Below are 17,356 nucleotides of genomic sequence, written 5' to 3'. Positions count from 1 at the left end.
GAGCTTGGGAGAGGAACAGAGGGAGCGGAAGTCTTCCTGGAAGGGGTCATTTTGATTTGGCATTTGATTTTTTTTCCTCTGATGCTTCTTTCATGAGTGCATGGCCTTTAGAAAATAAACTGTATGAAATTGGGAGGCCTCCTCCAGCAACACCCTCTGACCTGAGAGGTAACCATGGCTGGCTGGGAATTTCAGAGAGTAGTTGTGACTGGAATGAGCTGATGTGTCACACCAGTCTGGGGACATGCACCAGCAAGAGGGTGCACCTGGTGTGGGGATTGTCTGTGCTGCCTGGACCCCATTCTGCAGAATCTTGTACCAAAGCAGAGCCACACCAAGTGTTGCCACTTAGAATTCCCCTTCTCATCTCACTGGGAGAGGCTTTGCATTCCCTGGATCATCCGTGAGGTGGACGCTGTTTGCATCCATGCATCTTATTTCCCGTCCTAGTTCCCTGCTGTGAGTCACGATCATCTTTCTGCTGGATTGTAGAGTAGGTGCAATCCTATGGCCTGGCATCTGTGGGTGACCAACCGGCCTCTACTGTACAGTGGGGCTTGTTTTTCCTACTCTTCCATTTGTCTTCTAACTTTGTGACATCATTGCTTAGACAGAAATGACTTTTGTGGAGTAGGGGATTTCATTTTCCTCACACATCACCAGGTTCACAGCTGAGGGACCTAGGACAAAAGACAGATTCACAGAGAAAAGCATGCACATTTATTAATATGAGTTTCACATGTCATTGGGGCCTCAGAAATGTATACCTAAGGAACAGGGAAATGGTCCCTTGTGCTGGGATTGTGGATGGCACAGGAGTGGCTGAACCTGAGTAGGCCATGCAGTGTGACCAGTGACAGTAAGCCAGGGCCTGGCAGGCCTGTGTCCCCTGAGCTGAGTGGCCTCTGTCCCCTGCACTGTGTGTGTGCCTCTGGAGGGGGCCTTGGTGCAGGTCTTCCTCTACTTTCTCAAAGGCCACAGGCCATATTCAGGGCCATGTGATGGAACATGGTGGTCACCCTTCACTTCTTTCCATCCTCCTCCCAGGATTATTTTAAAGTCTTTCTGTGATAGCTCTTAGTACTTTTAGCATGGTTTTGGGTTTGTCACATCTGGCTTTGCTCTTGTGCAGAGTTTTGGGCGTTTTCTAAATGAGCACTTCATTCCACTTTGAAAGGCCACATTTCCTCCACTTAGACACCCCATCTCCAGTGTACATGCCCTGCCTCCATGCTTGGTTCCATGTCCCACTTTTCCACTTCTGGACTCTCACCCAGGTTCCACTTCTCTGCTCTGCAATGCTCTGGTCACTGCTGCTTATCAGGTGTTCTTTGATATCTTCAGGCTAATTCACTTTTCAAATGTTTTCTCCTATACTCATCTAGATGAACCTTGTTGCGTTCCCTGCCTGCAGAGAAACACGACACCTGGTTGAAGTTTCAATGCTTTATTGTGCGCTGTCCTTCTGCTTCTATTGTTTCTTTTTCTTATCCTATTTTCCTTATCCTATTTTCCCCCAGCAGGGAAGTTACAGACCTTATATAGGTAAAACCACCAATCAAAGGAGAGCACACGAGGGAAAAGCGTGGACAGATACAGAGAGCCAAGCAGGGCATACTGAGATCATGTGTTGTGCATGAGACCAGAGAACCAGTCATAAAGACTTCCTTAAAATGATGTCAGATGTTTGTGCAAAAGTTAACTGCTCTGGCTCACTGCCAGGCGCCATCTTAGCCACACCTAGGGCCAGGGGTCCCGGGTACCCCGACAGTTCCCCCTTTTTTATTATAAAATTAAAGCTCGGGACCGTGCCTGTCTTAGGTTGAGTGGTCAGCATATGTCCTTACCCGTCATCAGAGTCTGCAGAGCATGCTGCAGCTCCTGTCTTAGGTTGGTACATAGCCACCTCCTTCATTACCCGTCTTTGACTACCGGTCCAGCATCGAGAGCCACACTTGTGGGGAGCTGCCGGCCTCTAGGGCGGTCATGGCCTGATGAAAGATAATCCGATCCCTGTGTTGTAGACGCACAGACGAGTGAGGAAAAGGATACCAATGAGGAGAAGCAGTCCCAAAGTGCCCAGACCTGCCCACTGTTTTACAAAATTGAAAGCAGAAGAAAACCATTTAGCCATCTAAGATACAGAAGCAATATGTACCCCAGAAGAATTAACTTTGACAATTTCGGCTCTAAGTTGTGAGGTAAGATTATCAAATTGAGATGACCAAGTGGAAGTAAGGTAAAGTGACAAATTACTAGATAACTCAGCTGCAGTGCTGAAATTATCATATACAATAGGGGTAACACAAACAGCTCTTAAAGAGTAAACACATCCCAGTCCCAAAAGTTCTTGTAATATGTCCACTTGTTCTTGTAATAGGTCCACTCTTTGATTCACCAGGAGTAAGCCTGCCCTTAAATGTTGGTTTAAAGTCTCTTGAGTTTGTAAGGCAGTAGCTGTGTTTTCAGCTAAACGGTTGACTGCAGTCGCTGTCTGTATAGTAGTTGTCAATCCACAGCTGCCACGATGCCAAATTGTCTTTTATTTCTTGATAGTAGCACTGGTAATTCTGCATCTGTAACAGAGACTGGGATAGGTAGGAAGGTAGGGATGCGCATTAAGACCGCGCAGGAGAAATTGGTAGCATTCCAACATTGAGAAAGGTAGCAACTAGATTGAGAGCAATCAAGGGTTGTGTTATTGGAAATATTGGTTAGTAGAAACATAAAAGGAGGGAACACACAGGCTGGAGTGGATGAGAATGAAATGTCTCTAGTACAGTTAGTAGTAGTCTCAGCTCCAGCATTTTCTCCGCTCCACGCCGAAGAGTTCCATTCGCGTTGTCTAAAAGATCCTCCTTTAAGAGCAAAAAAAGGTTGTAAGTTAGTATATCCTGAAGTCGAGGTGAATAGCAACCAGCTATCAAAAAGATTAACGCGCTCCATGCCCAGGTTGGTGTCATGATCAGCAAAATTATCAGTGGTACGCTGGGAAGTAAAATTTGGTGTGAAGAAAAATCCATGTTGAACCGGGGTCACTCGCTTGGCATTTTGACAACCTGTCCAAATGGGAGGTGTGGAAAATTTTGGATTACATGGAGGAAAATTTCTGGGATTTTTAAACCCATTAGTGGGAAGAGGTAATTTGTAAGGTACAAATCCTGTGATCAAAGTAGCTTCCCCTTTCCAGTATGTCCTTGATATGGTTATTAAATTATTATTGACATACTGAAGACCAAGCGTAGCATAACCCTGGAGCGGAGCATAAGGGGATTCCATACTCTTATAAAAGAGACCTTGTACCTGCTTTTGGAGAACAATACAAGGGCTAGAGTTATTATTACTAATAGCATTATCCTCAGGTATATCAAAGCATAAGGCTCCAGGGAGGGAGATAGTGGAAGAATTATATGGTTGAGTCTCTGGATCATAAAGTGTAGTGGGTAATCATGTAGCCGCATTGGTGGTGAACAACGGAGGGAGTAGAGAGGAAGTATTAGTTAATGGTAAAGGATATGGCCAAGCTTTAACTATTGCCCACAGGTTCCGGGTCTGGCTGTCCGCTTGTGTCTTTGCAGTTATGGAAAGGCTCACTATCGTGAGGAGGAGTAGTATCACTTCCATGTTGTATAGGTCTGGTCAGTCTTTCAGGAACCCAGATCGGAGTTTGTTGATCCTGTGGAAAAATACAAACAGACCCTCGGACCCAACGTAATACTGGATCTGGTCCTTTCCAGCAACCTGTCAATATGTCTTTCCACTTGGCCCATGTTTGAGGGACAGGGGAAGGGTTGCTATGGCGATCAGCCGCAGAGTGTCCATAATTGTCTATAGTCAAAAAATTTAAAATAAAAAGAACCAGATTAATTTTGTCCTTGGGAGATTTAAAGGAGGCTCCTATTTCCCCTTTTTGTTTATTAAGACAATTTTTTAAGGTGAGATGCGTCCTCTCGACTATACCTTGTCCTTGTGGATTATAGGGAATACCAGTAATCAATTGAATATTAAATGTTTGTAGAAATAGCCGGAAGCTTTTGGAGGTATAAGCAGGACCATTATCTGTTTTTATAACTTTAGGTATGCCCCAGCAAGCAAACGCTTGTAGGCAGTGTTGAATGACATCTTTTACCTTTTCTCCAGAGTGAGCAGAAGCCATGATGACCCCTGAAGCAGTGTCTACTGACACATGTACATACTTTACAGTACCGAATTCAGGAATATGAGTTACATCCATTTGCCAAACATGATTAGGTAACAATCCCCTAGCATTGACTCCAAAAGATTGTACTGGGATCAAAGGAGCACAGTGTTGACAATTTTTACTATTTGCCGAGCCACACATTTAGAGATAGGAAATTTTCTACTCAAGGTAGTGGAATTTACATGGAATTTCTCATGAAAGAGTTTTGTTTGTTCCTCTATGGAAAAAACAAAAACGGATTTGGTAGCCATATCCACCAAATCATTTGCTCTAGCCAAAGGTCCCGGTAAATTACAATGAGCCCTAATATGTCCTATATAGAATGGATGTTTACGCTGCAGAATAAGGTTTTGCAGTGTAGTGAAATAGGAAGCCACGGTGGATAAAGAAGAAATACATGGCACAGTTTCAAGAACACTTAAAGCATTAACAACATATGAACTATCAGATAGGAGATTAAACGGCTGATTATCTGCTATTTTAAAAGCCAACACCACAGCTGCGAGCTCAGTAACTTGTGCCGAGTTGGATTGAACTATTATAGTATGAAGTTGATCATGAACAAGTGCAGCGCCTACTCCATTATTAGATCCATCAGTAAATATAGTTATACAATTTTTAATAGGTCGGGCACTAGTCACTTTTGGAAAAATTATGGGAGTAACTTTACAAAACTGAATCCAAGGATGTTGGGGATAATGGTTATCAAACTGAGCTGAGGTGGAACAATTTAATACTGACCAATCATCATCATTATTGCTTAGCCATTTAATTTTCTGAGTGGGATAAGGGGTTATAATGATAGAAGGATGGATTCCAAAGACAGTAATGCAAGATTTTATTCCCTTAAATATTACTTGAGCAACAGCTTTGGGATATGATTGTAATATTTTAGCTGGAGAACTAGGAAGATTTATACTCTGTAGAGGTCCCCCTTTTGTTCACATTCTGAAACAACTCATGAAATTTCTGAATTTAGATAAATTACACCATTTTAACAAGATAAAATACTTTGTTGTTTATAGTACTCTAACGGAGACACAGTTGAAACCTTTAGAACCCTTTGTACATAGAATTGTACTTGTTAAGGCATAACTCTTAGTAACCTTGTTTTTAGTCAAGATATTAGACAAGTGTCCTGAACAGTATTTGCTGTCTCTTTCCTGTTGAAGAAAAGTCCTAGAAACAATTGATATTAGACATTGTTTAACATCAACATTCCATTAGTTTGACCACCTAGAGACTTGCAAGTTATTTTTAAAGACATTTCACTTTTATTAGTTTACTCAATTTAAATTGAACCTTTTTAAATCACGTGAATAAAAGTATTTGGATCCATTTTTAAATTTTAATTTTAGGAGCGCTTAGTTTTGATACAGACAAAACATGACATTAGACAGCACAACATACACATAACACAAATCAAAGGCCTTGTAACTTTATAGGTGAATCTCCATTGCAATGTAACAGATGTTCAAAAACTCTAGTTAAATAAAAAATAGAACTGATCAAAAAGAAAAAAAAATCATTAACCTAGGTATGCAGGATCAAAATTATGAGCTCAAAAATACAGCATTAAAGAAAAACAAAACAAAACAAGAATCCTGGAAAATGAGTTAGTTCTGTGTAGCAGCCCAGAAGTTTAAAACAGACACTTTTTTTTTTTTTTTATCTTCAGGTTACCCCCCTTTCCCGCTGAGACTGCTGCAGTTTACATTCCAATGCAGGCTTCAGCAAGGCCAGGCAGGGGGGAGGGAGGATCACCCAGGACTTTTTAACCCTTTTTCTTCCTGGTTGAGAAATCAGGTAGGTTATGCAGAAATCACAAAACATTATTTCTTACTACTTTTGAGGAATGGGAGCTACTGAGATCTCTGCCTAGGGGGAAGGACTGCTTCAAGGACACGGGTGTTCCCTCCCTAGGTGGCCATGGAGCTGCGTGGAAAGGGATCAGGAGGGGGGCCTTTTTCTGTCTCTTGTGATAGTTTCTCTTGATCCAACAATCCCGCATTTAAAAACCAAGGGGCTTTATCTTCTACAGTTTTTAAAAACTTCCTAGTTGAGGAAACCTTTAAAGGTGTTCCATTAGCCTTTAATAAAGTTTTAATAGTCCTTCCATGCAAACTCTAGACACCTCAAAACCCATGATTAATTTACTGTGATCACTTTTCGCATACCAGTTTCAGTTCACTGGACCGCCTTCCGCTTGGTCCGGGTTGATTGATGGCCGCCTTTCGCGCACCACTTTCAGTTTAATGTCTCCAATGTGGACCGCTTTTCGCTTAGTCCAGGGTGTAGCCCCCTTTCGAGTGCCACTTTCACCTTAATACTTTTAATGTGGACCGCTTTTCGCTTAGTCCAGGGTGTAGCCACCTTTCGCGTGCTACTTTCACTTTAATACTTTTAAGGTGGACCGCTTTTCGCTTAGTCCAGGGTGTAGCCGCCTTTCGCGTGCTACTTTTACTTTAATACTTTTAAGGTGGACCGCTTTCCGCTAGTCCACCCCGAGCCTCGTTTCACTTAGCTCTGTCTCTGGACTGCCTTTCGCTAGTCCACTCCGAGCCGCGTTTCGCTTGGCTCTGTCTCCGGACTGCCTTTCACTAGTCCACTCCTTTTTTTTTTTTTTTATTGATCCCTCTTTTTTATTTATGGACCGCCTTTCACGTGTCCTTCTGTTTATTACCTTCTTATCTCTTTTCTAATTATGGACCGCCTTTCGCGTGTCCTTCTGTTTATTACCTTCTTATCTCTTTTCTAATTATGGACCGCCTTTCGCGTGCCCCTCTGGTTAGTACTTTCTAATATTTATTTCTTTTTCCTTTTGGTGGACCGTCTTTCATGTGTCCCATTAAGTCGCTCAACCGTGAACGTCGAGGCTGACTCCCTTTGAACCCTTTATATCTTTTTAATTATGATTTACTTACTTGTTCCCGGGTTTCGGCACCACTTGTTGCGTTCCCTGCCCGCAGAGAAACACGACACCTGGTTGAAGTTTCAATGCTTTATTGCGCGCTGTCCTTCTGCTTCTATTGTTTCTTTTTCTTATCCTATTTTCCTTATCCTATTTTCCCCAGCAGGGAAGTTACAGACCTTATATAGGTAAAACCACCAATCAAAGGAGAGCACACGAGGGAAAAGCGTGGACAGATACAGAGAGCCAAGCAGGGCATACCGAGATCATGCGTTGTGCATGAGACCAGAGAACCAGTCATAAAGACTTCCTTAAAATGATGTCAGATGTTTGTGCAAAAGTTAACTGCTCTGGCTCACTGCCAGGCGCCATCTTAGCCACACCTAGGGCCAGGGGTCCCGGGTACCCCGACAGAACCTTGAAATCAGTTTGCTGGACACCTTAAAATCTCCTTGGGGTCTTGACTGACTTGTATTGGATCATCAATCTGGTGGACCGACATCTTGGTGGCAGTGTTACAGGCTTGGTCTACTTCTGTCCAAGAACTTTGTCTTCCTGGACTTCCTGAGAGGGTCTTCCATTGTTCTCAGCTTGATGGACTCCTTTTCTGCACTGTCTATTCTGCTTTGTGCTGCCTTTGCTGCAGGTTTTGCCTCTGCTCTTGGCCCATTGTCTGTTCCTCCTCCATGAGATGTGTGGGGTAAGCATTGCCCCTCTCCCTTGGTGGTGTCTGGTGGTGCACAATGGTGTGGCTGTGCCAGCCCTCAGGTTGCTCCCTCTCTCCTGTGTGCTCATGTTCCTGCAGGGCTGCACTGAGAACACCTGTGCTCTGGTGGTTGGGTGCAGGTCATGCCCACTGAGCCGTCCTGCAGGGAGATGACTGTAGCAGCTTTGTAGACACCATCCTGGGGAAGAGTTTTTCTCACCAAGAGAAGATCAGTGCAGAACTCAAGGGGAAGGTGGTGGTTCTCCATTGGGGTCAGTGAGTGGAAGGACGTGGGCATGCGACACTGACTACGAAGCCGGTTTGCACAGGGAAGAACAGGCATCGCAGGAAGGCAGGGTGCAGATGTGGCAGAGCTGGTGGGGGCGGGTAACATGTCTCATGTGGTTGGGCGTTGCACATGTGTGTCCCTTAAGTGTGTGCATGAGCGTGTGGCCTGGGGTATGTGTGGGCCCTACAGTTCTGGCTTTCTGTCCATCTCCCTCCATGCCCCGTATTCTGACTCCCCTGCTTTCTCTGAAGTAAGGAATCCCCTGGCTCAGAAGCTGAGGACCCTGAAACACACAGACCCCTTCCCCTATTCTCCAAATGACTCTTGGGAGAGCCCTGAGCAGTCCAGGCTCCTATGGACTCCTGCTGACTTGGGTGCTTTGACACTGACTGGGCCCTGTGTTCTGGCTGAGGTTGTCCCTGTCACCTGCTCACAGTACCCCAGGAATTCCTTCTATCATTATTGCACCCAGCATGTTCAGAAAATGGACTGAAGTCAGAGAGGGGACATAAAGACCCAGCCTCCAGACTCTTCCCCAGGCTTCATAGGCACGAAGTTGGTACCCTCCAGCCACATGGGCAGGCCTGTCTTGTCTGGGCCATGAGTGACAGCTGGGGGTCACTCCCCAGTCCTCCTGCCTGCCCATGTGTCTGAGTCTTCACCCCACTGATGGCTGAGTTCCTGGTATGCTTTGTTTCACCTGAGTGTGACTTTTAAAGTGCTTGGCCCTCACTCCCTCACAGTGACACATTATGCAATGTGCCTCAGCAGAAACCAGCTTCTGATGAAACCAGGGACATGGGCCCATGGCCACCGCTGTGAGCTCTGGGGCCTCAGGAGCTACACACAGTTCCTTTTGTTCTGGGAAACATTTGGGTTGTTTGACTCTAGGCATAATTGAGATAGCATCTCAACGAACATTAGCTCCAAGGCCATCTCAATTCATGGAGATGAAAGTGTCACTTGGGTCTAGTTAAACCATTGAGTTTTCAAAAATGCTCAGAAAACAGTTCCAAAGGTGATGCATTCCCTGAGTTACAGAGCACTCGTTCCTGCCCTCAGAGCCAAGATGCCCCCACAGCGCCATCCCCACCCCAGCGTCTCCAGACACTCCAACAGTCATGGAGCCATATCACTCCACAGTTCTGGGCAGCTCTGTCTCTGTGGGGCCAAGAAAGGTGCTGCAAGAAGCAGCCCCCAGGGCTTTGAAGGGACTCTTGGTGTTCTGTTTGTTGGAGAATGTGTCATGGTCCCAAAGGTCATGACAGTCCCTGATAGGACCCTGTCCTGATACTGCTGGTGGCCAGCTATTAGAGCCCAGGGCAGCAGCAGGTCTCCAGAGGCTTCCCTCTGAGCAGCAGAGCTGAGGTTGGCTCTGCCACTGAGGTCACTGAGGTCTATGACCTCTGGGTCCAGGTGTCTTTTCTTCCCAGCCCCTTTGTTTTTAGCACAGGGCAACAGCATGTCCCACGTCCTTCAGAGATTGTCCTAAGGACTCAGAGAGAAGGGAACAGGATGGCTTAAGTGACTGTGTCGTGTAGTCAGATGGGCTTTGTGGGCCCCCTTGGCTTTACCTGCCACATCTGTCCACTCTTTCTTAGTTACATGTCCACCCCTCCATGGCCTCCCTCCTGCTTCTCCACGTATCTGTTCTTCCCTGCGGCAGTTCCCATGGATGGGAAATTTCAGCAAAGGCTCCCTCTGGCTCTCGACCCTACCTGGGGCTGCAATCCTAGAGCAGGGGCAGACTGTTCTGCTGAGAGTCCTTCCGGGTCTGTCCAGCAGGTCACAGCCGTCCTGTGCAGACAGCTCTTCTCCTCCACTCTCCCCCAGGGCACCTCTACTCATCACTCCCTGGCTCCCTTTATGGTTCGGCAACTTCAGGGGGTCCTGATCTTCAGCCATGGCTGCCATGGGGCCCCTTGAGTCATATAGAACACACATGTTCATCAGGAAGATGCCCTGGGCCCGGGAGTTTGCCGGGGCAGTTGTGACACATGACTCCAGAGAGCAGAGGCCTGGCTGAAGTCAGGCTCGGGTGGGTGAGGGGTGGGTGAAGATCTCGAACCCATGCTGTGGAGGTGGCATGTGTGGTGCAGTAGGCCAGGGGGTGCTGCAGACAGGCCTCAGAGATGGCCACAGCCCGCCACTTTGGTTACTAGGGGAGACAGCCAGTCTGTGTAGTCTCCTGCTAGTGTTGTGGGGTGACTGCCCTTGCATGGACACAGGTAGGAAAGCATGCTGTGTGCTGTGGACCATGGGTGGGGCCATGCCGGCCTGGGAACTGCCTCCAGTTCTGCCTAGAATGGGAGACAGAGAGGTGGAAGTTGCACGGGCTCCGTGGGGCACGTGTGGTGGCCATGGCTGCAGCACAGGGCTATCATGACCTGTGTCTCCTTGGAGACGCACCTGGTGGGACCAGGTGAGAGGCACACAGCAGGAAGTGGACCTGGAATCCTTGCCCTCCTGCCCCTGTGGGTGGCATCCATCCATTCTTCCTTCTCAGTTCCGGGGGTGGAAACACCTCCAGACCCTCGCAGAGTCCACCCTTTCAGCAGTTAAACCCTGAAGCTGGGGCAGCCCAGGACTTTGAGGTGGTGGCTTCTTGGGTCAATGTTCAGCACACTAGGAAGTCAGGGCAGAGGAACCTGAAATCTCATGCAATCCATGCATGCAAAAACCTGGGGAAAGTCCAAACTTCAATCAGGTTCTGCAAGTGGATTCTCCCTGCCTTGCTGCCCCAGGGTTCAGAACCTGAGTGGTCCAAGCTCTCTGGGACAGACGCAGAGGAGATGCACTGGAGGCACTCTCTGGGTCCCTCTGCCTGCACACCTGGGGTCCTGAGGTGTTCATATGTAGGAGAGGCCTGGAGAGGCAGGAGGAGGTGATTGCCATGGTGGTGATGCTTGGGCTATGTGCTCTCTTGGTCAGGCACAGTCCCCAGAAGTACGGCCAGCTCCAGATGTTGCTGGAAGGCATGATTTCAGAGATTAGCACTGAAGCCAGCAGAATGAGTAAAGCAACTGCATCGTTCAAGTCAGAAGAGGAACACACTGCCCATACCTTGGAGGGAGGGCCTCTGCCTTCAGTGGTCTTTGGACTTCAACCATAGCAAGAACTGTTCCCTGCCTCCATGTAAGGCTCGCTCTGAGCTCAGACCTGTTGACCCCCACCAGCACAGGAGTTGAAGCCTCAAAATACATCTCCATCTCTCCCTTATCTGGCAGATAGACATATAGACAAATGTTGATGTAGGCTGAGAGCAGGTGTAGACCTCTCTGGAAGAATGGATGCTGGATCTCTGTAGATAATGGGCATAGGTCTGTGTGTGTGGATAAGCAGATAGGTCGGTAGGTAGACGATGGATACAGACCTCTGTATGGTTACACAGGTAGATAAATAGAGAGAAGTCTATATCTGTAGAAAATAGAGCTCCATCTTTCTCACTTTTCACACACGTCCTATGGGTTACAATCTTTGTAGAGCCCTGCCTGATGCACAGGCATGATTTCCTCATGAATTACTAACTCCTTACTGCTTCACTTTCCTACACCATGAGCCGGGTGAGGGCCCTAGATGTGATGGCAGGGCTGGGGAGGACTGGAATTGGAGCATTGGGTAACTCTGGAGAGGAAGAAGAACTGGCCCACTGGGCCGTCCTCCTCCCCGGAGCTCCTGGGAGCAGGTGCTGGCCACATGGCTACCTTGCTCTGAGGGCTGCCTCTTCATGGGGTGGAGCTGGAGTCTGGGGCCTTGAGAGCACCCAGCCCCTGATGGCCTTTTCTGTGCTTCTCTCAGGCTCTGCTTGGCTCCCTAGGAGCTCATTTTGCTAATGCTCCTTCCAAGGGTGAGGAAGAGACTGGGTCAGGCCTGTGGCCTCATCCCTAGGCCTCTGCCCCCACTCCTGGTCCTGGCAGAGCAGGGGGATCCAAGGAGGGCCTGGGTTCCTCTGGCCCTGCTGGACAGAGAGCACAGCTAACTCAGGCTCAAGAAGGCTCCGCTTGGCATGGCATTTTTTCAGTTGTGTGATTATTCCCACCAGGATATCAGGTTCTCTTTCCTGGCTAAAGGACTTGGCGGAGCCTGCGCCCCATGGGGAGCTGAGGGTGACTCCGTCGCCTCCTCTGTCGAGCAGGTATCTCCAATGCCACTCACCATGTTGACCACACACTTGAGCCTGGCATTCCTATCATTATCCACTCATGACCAGAGTGAGGGGGAGAGTGGAGCCACCACATGGACAGGAAGGGACGCCAGGGGCTGCTGTCTCCAGCCCACCAGCCCCGCCACTGCTTCTGGTCAGCTGCCAGCCCTCCCAGCCTCTACTTGAGGCAAACCTGTTTTCTGCTTTATTCTGGAGTCATCACTGCTCAGAAGCCCTGGGACAGTGTGAGCAAGGCTTGGCTGCCAGCATGGCCCAGGCTGAGCCCTGGGTCTGGCATTGCGGGGTGGCTGGAGGACAGCACATGGCGTCTCGTCAGGGGAGTGACCCATCTAGGCAGCATGGTGAGGTTAGGCCTTCCAAGGACAAGAGGCCACACTGACTCTGCCTGCTCCACCAGGACATGACTATTGGGTTGCTTCTGGGACAGGCCGGAGGAGCAAGAATGGGGTTGTGCATGGTGGTGATGGACGTGTATCCCGGAGGCTTGGGGTGTATGTGCATGACAGACCCTCGATGCCACAGCCCTTCTGCCCTCCTTGGGCTGGGATTGGCTCTATTTGCCACCAAAGAAAGTGCCAGGGAAGGTGGAGACGTGCTGACCTTTGTCCAGTGGGTCCTCTGCAGTTCGCCCTGTTCCCTGGGGCAGCTGTGCTCACGTGGCCCCCAGCGGGCATGGGCTCTCACCTTTCATGACTCCCCTGTTCCCCCCACACCTGACTGTCCAGGATGGTGCTTCACCCTCCACAGCAGGATGTTGGGCCAGGACAGATGATGGCTGTGCACAGGTCCCCTCTGGCCTGAGGGCTCTTGGAGCTCCCTGCCAGGCCTTGTACTGGTGGTACACATGTGACTGCTCAGTACAAAGGCACACAGATGAACACAGTGCCCTGGGAGCAGCAGGCAGGCCAGCCGAGGCGGGCAGCCAACCTGACAAGGCAGACTGCAGGGCCCAGGCCTCTGGACAGCTCAGCAGCCCTCACACTTGGGTGGCTCCCACCCCAGGCAGCTGGACAGCTTGGAAAAGTAGCTTTTCATGTCAAGAGAAACACATTTCCAAGAGGGACACATTAGAAGCTGTGACGGGCACCAGCAGCATGAGCCATTCCCGAGAAGTCAATGTCCTGTTTCAAGTGACTTAGAGCAGACTGAGAACCTGAGTAGGACTGGGGTAGGGCACAGTGGCTTGGGTCTGGGGGCAGCCAAAGCCACCTGCGAATCCTCATTCTGAGACTGTGAGGTGAGTCCCAGCAGGGCTCAGTCCCCAATTCACATCCCGAATGGCAGTTCCCACAGTGCTTCCATCGCAGACTTGAGCTTGTGGGACAATAGGGGTCAGGGTTAGTGTTTTTGTGAAGACCCTGCCACCCTTCTTCACTCACCCAGCTTTCTCCTGAAATAGCTCTGCTATCAATAGCTGTGTGACTGTTCTTCTAACCAAAATGACAGGAACCATGTCTGACCAATTGAAGGACTCAAGAGGTGTGTCTGAAGGAGCCTGGGGACCTCTGGGGGAAGCCGAGTGCCTTCCTCATGCTGCTGAGATCAGTGAGCCCTGTTCCACCAAACCACACTCTGCTCAGCACCCAAAGACGTGGGGCAGAGGACTGGACTGTAGCATAGGCGAGGCACCATCTTGCTGGCTTTGGTGGATGGTGACTTGGGGCTGACCAGGCCTGTGCATGAAGAGAGGGGACCTGGTGGAACCTGGGGTTCCAGGCCCAGGTGGCCCTGCATGTGGAGATGGGAGTCAGGAGAGAAGGGAGGTTGGAGCTGATGGAGGATGTGCAGGAACAGAGAGCCGCTCGGTCAGCACCCAAGGCAGGACTGGGACTGGAGGAGACCCTGGGCATCGTGGTAGGCAGTGCAGAAGACGCGGATGTGGCCAAAATTGAATGGAGAGCCACATCAGATAGGAGGCTGATGACGGACTCAGGGAGACCTGGACATAGCCTTACTGAGCAGGGAAACATGGCACCAGGCACCGGGCGGGATTGGAGGGATGGGTTACCCCCCAAGGCTGGTGAGTCGCAGCTGCCTGTCTTTCTTCCCTCTGCCCTTTGCCACTTGCTGCCCTCCTCTCCCACACTAGTCCACTCAAGGGGACCACACAGCAGAAGGCCTCCACTGTGACCTCCTTAGGAAATACTTAGCAGCAGATTCCTCTGGTGGAAGCTCCGGGAGGTTTTTCCATGGTTTCTGCAAAAATAAAATGTTAACTTTGGAGAGAAATGATAGTCCCTCCCCCATGCTAGGAGCTGGAGTGGCAGGTGTTCAGCAGAGCTGCTCCCCTCTCTGGGAACACAGTGTGCCAGCTCTGCCCTCACCCACCCCGCCTGGGCCCTGACTTGTGCAGGGGCTGGGGTCAAGGCGACTCTCGCTGGGCTGCAGTTCTGCAGCTGTGGACCTAAGAGGAATTGCCACAGGTTTGGCTTCTGTCTCTGAAGAAATGTGTAGCTTCATGGCAAATTGTCTGCACTTGCCTTTATTCCTTCCTTTCTCTGTGCTCAATAAAAGAAGCTAATGATCGTGGCTACTACACCTCTCTGTGGCTCAGAGCCTCCTCATTGGCTGCTCAGCCTAAGCGCTGCCTGTGCCCACAGGATTTGGATGGTGTCTCTGGCGCACAGTGAGAGCACAAAAGCCCTGGTGAGCTCAGCCATCTTGGCATTGTCATTTGAGATTTTCTTTAATTAAAAGTCTGCCTTAGAGTATGTCAAGTGCACCTGTATTTTTGCCATTCTTCTTATCTCTATGGCAACTAAAATATTTCAACATTTACATGGACAACATATTCTTCGCTAATGTACCATCTGAACTGTGCATGTGCTGAAGGGGAGGCATGGTTTCTGCTGGCTGAGGAGGCTGGAGTTGCCAAGACAACCCAGTGGCCTGGAGTCGTCCTCCCAGCAGCACTAAATGGAAGCTTTAAATTAATTCACTCTTGTGTTTTTGTAGCTTTTGCTGTTAATTGAAATAAAAGGAATGACTTTCCGTGTACATTCAGAGCACCCGTCCCATTAAGCTTGTGCTATTTGCTTAGGTATGTCCATCTATCAGGCAAATCTAGCGTGAAATGGAAGCAGGCACTTTGCACTGTTGTGTATTGACCAGTGGTGACGGGGAGCAGTTTTTCCTGTGTCAGACTTGAAATAATAGCAACAGAATTTTTATTTTAAAACTTGGTTTATTTCTGCACCTCCTTTGCAAGCTCTGAGCCTGAGTAGCCTGCAGCTCTGTTCCATGCTGGTGTGCGGGTAAGGGGAGTGGTGTTGCTGGACCTGTCTGTGCACTTGGGCAGCCTGCACTGGGGGAGGCTGGCCTCCCTGAGCTGCCTTTGTCCTTCTGACCCTGTGTGCCTCTCCCCTCATCCCACTCGGGATGCTGGCTGGTGGACATCCTCTTGGCCTATCTGCTTCTCAGGCTACTGCAAGTGTAAACTATGGCCTCAGGCTCCTAAGACTCCCTGCAGAATGACGTCACAGAGTGAGTGCAGGGAATGGGAGAAGAAGGGGTTTTCTTCTCCACACAGGCTAGGAGGCTGAGGTGTGGGGCTGCGTGTGATACTGGCCTCTGCAGACTCTCCTACCAGGGACTAGAGAGTAGATTTAGATGTGAACTACATAGTCTTGGGAGGTGGAGGCAGGAATCCAAGCCTGCAGTTACAGGATCCAGCCATAGGAATAGGTTGATGGGCAGCTGCCAACTGGACCTGAACTGACACATACTGAGTCTGGAACCAGAACTTTCCATGAAATTGCTGCTAAGTCTAGACTTTTAGGAGTAAGGTATTGCATGGAGCAGGATTTTCTATTAATGTGGAGCCAGGCATAGAGTGGGGAGCCAGTTATGGGGCCAGGTAGTTATGGGACCGCTCACACCTCAGGAGACAGAAGTACCAGAGACAGCTGGGTCACGTGCTGCTGTAGCCTCAGCCGGTGCCTGCAAGATGAAGTCTCAGATTTTGAGAGCAGGGGTGGAGGAAGGAGGATGGAAGATCATGAAGAGGGGGCTCAAAGCATTTCCAAATCCTATCCTTGTATGAGACCAATGTGAGTCCACATGAGAGTGATCTGTCCTTTTCTTTAGTCCCCTAAATATGGCAAGATCAGAAGCCATGAGTTTACAACTTGCTAAAGAACAAAACAAAAACAAAAAGCAAATCAGCAAATAGGTAGAGCTCTCTGTTTGGAATGAGGTTTTGGTATTCTTGGGTGTCTCATTAGGACTCTCGGAAGGGAGATACTTCTTCCGAGTGTCGCATCCTGGGTCAGTGGGGACTGCACTACACCATGTTCGAGCAAGAGGCGGAGGGGCAGGGAGACACTTGGTGGCTGCCAACCTCTCCTTCCACAGACTCTTCCGAGCCCAGCTGGCCTGCCTGGTCAGTGGCGGGAACCACACCTAATGAGGTGTTCACCTGACTGTACTACTCAGAAAACAAATCCCTTCTTGTAGTAGTGAAGTCAAGTAAACCCTGGCGGGCTGGGAAGGAGGGAGGGCCCGGTTACCCCCGGAGTGCATCCAGAAAAACAATTAGCCACTGGTTCCTCCAGGATTGGCAATTACTCTAATGTTTTTCTGACTGCTGATTTTAAAGGCATTACAGGAGGGCTTTCAGAATGATGACTTTTCCTTTATAGTTGCAACACACACTGTCTTTCTGTGCTTTCAACTAAACACAGCTGAACTAAGTATGGATCAGGCAAAGCCTCAGCATGAAAAGTCATGCCTGTGTTTTCCTGGTGGGCAGGGGCAGCCCTCGTTTGCTGAGATATGACTTTTACTAGCAGGTCTAGCTCTTCTTACTGTGCATACAAAGATAGCAAAATAGGACTTGGTTTGCAGAAATAATGTTTCCCACACCCTAAAACTGTTCTTCCTCCATTAAAGGAAACCCAAACCATTGTAGTCATACTTGTTTGGCTTCCAATAAACAGCAATATTAGGCAGATTGGCTGCTTGAAATAATAATAAAATAAAAAACGTATCACTGGTCACATACAATCCCATGTTATAAAGTTGCTCTTGTCATTTAATGACAGTGCTCCCCAGTGTCCCTCCTCCGAAAATTTTTAGAAAGTTTT

This window comes from Sciurus carolinensis, unplaced genomic scaffold (assembly GCF_902686445.1).
Source record: "Sciurus carolinensis unplaced genomic scaffold, mSciCar1.2, whole genome shotgun sequence".
NCBI lineage: Eukaryota > Metazoa > Chordata > Mammalia > Rodentia > Sciuridae > Sciurus > Sciurus carolinensis.
This window is presented reverse-complemented; position numbering follows the sequence as displayed.